Genomic DNA, 5,493 nt, shown 5'->3' with positions numbered 1-5,493 from the left:
AGACACATAGACCAATGGAATAGAATTAAGAGTCTAGAAATAAACCCATACATCTATGGTCAATTGATTTTCAACAAAGGTACTAAGTCCATCCAATGGAGAAATAATAATCTCTTCAATAAATGGTGCTGGGTCATCTGGATATCTACATGCAAGAGAAAGAAGTCAGACTCATTATCTCACACCACACATGAAAATTAACTCAAAATCAACCAAGTATCTAAATGTAGTAACTAAAACCATAAAACTTTTAGAACAAAACATAGGAGTAATGCTTTTTTTTTCCCCAGATGTTTTACAGAAGTTTATTAAAATTATTCAAAGTTGTTTAATCTTATACTCCATGAGCATCCATCCAGCTGTCTTGCAAGAGGAAGCTGCATGGTTGGCTGCTGTCACCACATAGCCTGCATTTCTCCAAATGAGAATTTAGAGAATTCTAACCCTTTACTCAAAACTTGTTCCACCCACTGCAGTAACTCTTCATACCTCTTAAAGCTTTCCACAGTCTGCACCCAAACAAGTCATCCATGTACCAGAGCAAAAAATAAAGCTTGTACACACAGACTCAGGTCCACCTAAGAAATAATAATAGTTTTATGATAGCTAAAGATTGACCCTCTCCCACTTCAACTTTCAATTATTTCTGTCTAGCTGTCTGTTTGCCCATGGCAAGTGTTTAAGGCTCTTTAAGACCTTTGCTGTTTTCATCCCTCTTTGGCACACAACTGAGCACTTAACTGACTGGGAGATTCCAAAGGCCACATTGTATCCATGCTTAGCACTATTCCTGTGAGACAGTGATTCCTAGCCTGGAAAGATCAGAAGTAATGCTTTGAGGCCAAGTTTTCAACAGTGGATTCTTAGATGTGACACCAAAAACTTGAACAATGAAAGTAGGTAACTTGGATTTCAGTAAAATTAAAAACTTTTGTGCATCAAAGAACTTTATCAATAAGTGAAGAGACAACCTATAGAATAGAAGATATTTGGAAACTGTATTTCTGATAAGGGTTTACTATCTAAAATATATAAAGAACTTCTACAACTCAACAACAAAAACAAAAACAAAAAAAAAATACAAATGGAAAAGGACTTGAATAAACATTTCACCAATGAAGATATACAAATAGTCAACAATCACATGAAAAAAATGTTCATCATTAGTCATTAAACAAAAAAAACCAAACCCACTGTTGTTGAGTAGATTCCAACTCATAGCAACCCTATAGGACAGAGTAGAATTGCCACATAGAGTTTCCAAGACTGTAAAGTTTTATGGAAACAGACTGCCTCATCTTTCTCCCATGGAACAGCTGGTGGGTTCAAATCATTGACCTTTTGGTTAGCAGTTATATGCTTTAATCACTGCACCATCAGACCTCCTTTTAGTCATTAGGGAAATGCAAACCAAAACCACAATGAGATACCGCTTCACCCGCACTAGGATGGCTATTAACAGAAAAGTGGAAAATAGTAAGTGTGGATGAGGGTATGAAGAAATTGGAACAGTCATCCATTGCTGATGGCATTATAAAATTGTGCAGCCACTGTGGAAAACAGTATGGTGGTTTCTCAGAAAGTTACAAATAGAACTACCTAGAGTCTCAGCTTTGCCACTGACGCCACCCACTCCATACACAAAACATCCAGTCATGGGTAAAAAGGAGCCAGTGCAAAAGGCAAAACTGGGTGCGCAGGTTGAAAAATATGATCATACGGCATCCTTCATGAAGTCTGCCACTGAGCAAGGAGCTGAATTATCCAATGAGGAGAGGAATCTTCTCTCAGTTGCTTATAAAAAAGTTGTAAGAATGGATAACCAAACTATGGTACATATACACAATGGAATACTATGCAACCCTACAGAATAATGTAGCATCTGCAAAACACAACATAACATGCATGAACTTGGAGGACACTATGCTGAGTGAAAGAAGTCAATTGCAGAAGGACAAATACTGTATTAGTCCATTATTGTAAAAAGTCAAAGAAAGGTTTATATATGGAAGGAAACTTTTCTTTGTTGGTTACTGAGGATGGGAAGGGAGGGGAGAGAACACTGCACAAATTAAAAAAAAAAAAGTAGGAGCTCATAGGTCATCTTGGAGGGTCATCTGCAGTGTTGAGCAAAAGACAGAAGGTGCCGAGAAAAAAGCAGCAGATAGCTTGAGAATACATGGAGGAAATTGATACAGAGCTAAGAGATATCTGCAATGATGTACTGCCTCTTTTGGAAAAATTCTTAATCCCCAGTGCTTCATGAGCAGAGAGCAAAGTCTTCTACTTGAAAATGAAAAAGGAGACTACTATTGTTACTTGGCTGAGGTTGCTGCTGGTGATGACAAGAAAGAGATTGTGGATCAGCCACACAAGTATACGGAGAAGCTTTGAAATCAGCAAAAAAGAAATGCAACCAAAGCATCCTGTCAGATTGGGACTGGCCCTTAACTTCTCTGTGTTCTGTTCTGAGATTCTGAATTCTCCAGAGAAAGCCTGCTCTGTTGCAAGACAGCTTTTGATGAAGCCACTGCTGAACTTGCTACATTAAGTGAAGAGCCATGCAAAGCATGCTAATAATATAGTTACTGACAGACAACTAGAAAGCTTCTGGTGGTGCAGTAGTTAAAGCATCTGGCTGCTAACCAAAAAGTTGGCTGCTCCATGGAGAAAGATGAGGCAGTCTGCTAATATAAAGATTTACAGCCTTGGAAACCCTATGGGGCAGTTCTATTCTGTCCAGCAGTGTAGCTATGAGTCGGAACTGACTCAATGGCACTGGGTTTGGTTTTTTGCTTTGAGAGACAACTTGACTTTGTGGATTATCAGATACCCAAGTAGATGAAATAAGAAAAGGAGGAAAAATTTAACCAGCCTTCCTACTTTTGGTTGCTTCATTCTAAAATTTCCACAGTAGACCATTTGTCATCCATGCTATCTGTGTTAGACTGGGTTCTCTAGACAAACAAAAACAGTAAAGCTTATATATATGTAAATATATAGAGAAATTTATCTTAGGAAAATGGCTCACACACTTACAGAAGCTGGCAAGTCCAAAGTTCCTGGATCAAACGTCAAGCTGGAGGCTTTTCCTGGCTCTTGCAACCGCAGGGGCTGAGGAGCTCAGGGCTGGCAGGCAGTACACCGGCTGTTGACTCCAACGAATGACGAATCCAAGATCTCCAGGCCGAATGGTAGACTGTTCATTACGGACAGTTGTAGGCAGCACAACAGAATCCCGATCCACAGAAGAATGTCTCTCTCTTCCCAGGATGTCCTTGGATATACTGGAAGCAGGCCACACCCCTAGGGAAACTCCCTTTCAACAGATTGGCCTCTCAGAACATAGTCATCTGATCCCATCATGGGAACAACCACACCACAACAGCTCAAACCACACAGAATTGTGGTCCAGCCAAGTTGACACACAGCTCCAACTATCACACTGTCTCATAAATAGTTGTGGTTTTTTTTTTTTTTTAAATTGTGCATTGGGTACAAATTTACAGAGCAGAAGTTGTTTCACATTCAACAGTTCGTGTACATTTGGTTTCATCCCTTGATTACCATCTCCAGCGCTAACCCAGTCTCCTCCCCTCCCTTCCTTGTGACCCCCCACCCCATGCCCTTCTTAACTATGTACTCCAGTCTGTCCAGCTTTCCCTCCATGTGAATGCTGCCCCTCTGGTGCCCCAAGGCCAATTGGTCCAAGGGGTATATTTCCATAGAGTAGGAGGGTACATCGCCCTGGGTTGGATGTTCTGCATATAAGTCTCTCTACTGTTGGGCTGAGAACCAGTCCTTGGGAGTGAGTCCTATCCTAGGTCTGAAGTGTATCCGGTCTTGGGGGTCCCACCAGACTCCATCCGACCAGTAATGCTGGTCATTATTGTGTTTTTGAATTTTGTTCCACATTTTTCTTCCTACTGTATCCAGGATCTCCAGTTTTGATCCCTTCCTGAGTGGTTGGCATTAGTAGCCAGGTACCATCTTGTTCTTCTGATCTCAAGGTCCATCATATCCTTGGACTAATTATTTCTAAATGCCCTTGATTTTCTTCACTCTTCTTCACTTCAGACAGGAGACCATTAGCTGCATCTTAGATGGCCACTCAAAAGCTTTTAAGACCCCAGTTGCTACTCACCAAAGTAAGTTGTGGAATAAGATTTTTATGTATTATGCTGTGCCAATTGAGCCTGGTGTCCTCCAATACTTCATAAATGGTTTTTTAGTTTATGATTTACAACAGGTTTATGTTGCTTCTATTTTAATTTCTTCTTTTTTTTTTTTCCTGTCTGGGGTGGGGTCTGGGCTTTTTTTTAAATTGTGATTTGCTTGAAAATTTACAGAGCAAATTCATTTTCCATACAGCACTTCATACACATTTTGTTTCATGACATTGACTGCAACTCCCTGCAATGTAACAGCTCTCTTCTCATTTCCTTCCCGTACTTACCTCTCTCCTGTGTCCTTCCCTCCCATGCATTCCTCGCCTTCCCAGCTGTCTCCCTGAGCAAACACTGCCCTTCTGTTCTCCCATGATTGATTGCTCCAAGAAGTGTATCTACCTGATATAAATGCTCACCCCGTATGCCTGTCTATTGTTTGGCTGGAAGCCACAGGAGTGAGTTCAGTTCCAGACCTGAAGGGTAACCAGGGGCCATAGTTTCAGGGGTCTTACCAGGTTCTATCAGACCAGCAAAGCTGGTCTTTTTTTTTTTTTTATCATTTTGAGTTTTGTTCCACATTGTTCTCCCACTCTATCCAGGATCTCTGCTTGTATTTGAATTTTTATATTTCCCACATGGTTTTTATGTTTAACATTACAGGAGAAGAGCCAGTTAACATTTAGCAAGATATCTGTTTTCATCTTGAGATGGTCAATATGGGAATGTGAAATCTTTATACAAGCTATAAAAGTGTGGCATAGTAATTTTGGTACATTGCGATTTCACAAGGGTCAATGTTAATACTGCTTCCATGTCCAAGCAAAGAAAACTGTCTACATATTGGTTTGTCCTGGTGGGGGATAATAGGGGTAATTGGTTCCAGTTCCAGGTGTAATTATTGTGGGTACTTTAAGGTTTGAAGCACTTACAAGGCTGTGGTAGAAATAGATAGCCCATGGATATTACATGTTGAACCATGTATATCTATGGAGTACACAGTCTCAACGTGCACACCTTTGACTACAGCTGCAGAAGTGTTCCTATAGACAAAGTTGTGATGCAATTTACCCTGGAGAAGGACAGAAATGGTTTACATTCCATTATTTATAATTACTTGTTGCTTGCTTTCATTATTTTCACTACACTCATATTATTTGAGTTTAAATATTTTAGGTAACCTAAGAACAAATGTACAAGTAAAAATGCAATAAAAACAAATTGCTTGATATCCACCACTTCATGTATATCAAGAGTAGTAGTAAAACAAAAAACTCATGTATTTAACTTTTTTTAGGTTTTTCGCTTTTGCGATTTTTTTTTTTTT

General features: G+C 39.7%; 1 pseudogene; it reads left to right on the top strand.

Moving 5' to 3' along the window:
- Positions 1 to 1,421: 1,421 nt before the first annotated feature.
- LOC103192840 lies at positions 1,422 to 2,577 on the top strand (annotated as a pseudogene).
- The last annotated feature ends 2,916 nt before the right edge of the window (positions 2,578 to 5,493 follow it).

This window comes from Orycteropus afer, unplaced genomic scaffold (assembly GCF_000298275.1).
Source record: "Orycteropus afer afer isolate SDZICR_OR568_19922 unplaced genomic scaffold, OryAfe1.0 scaffold00031, whole genome shotgun sequence".
In the NCBI taxonomy this organism is placed as follows: Eukaryota; Metazoa; Chordata; class Mammalia; order Tubulidentata; family Orycteropodidae; genus Orycteropus; species Orycteropus afer.
This window is presented reverse-complemented; position numbering and strand designations above follow the sequence as displayed.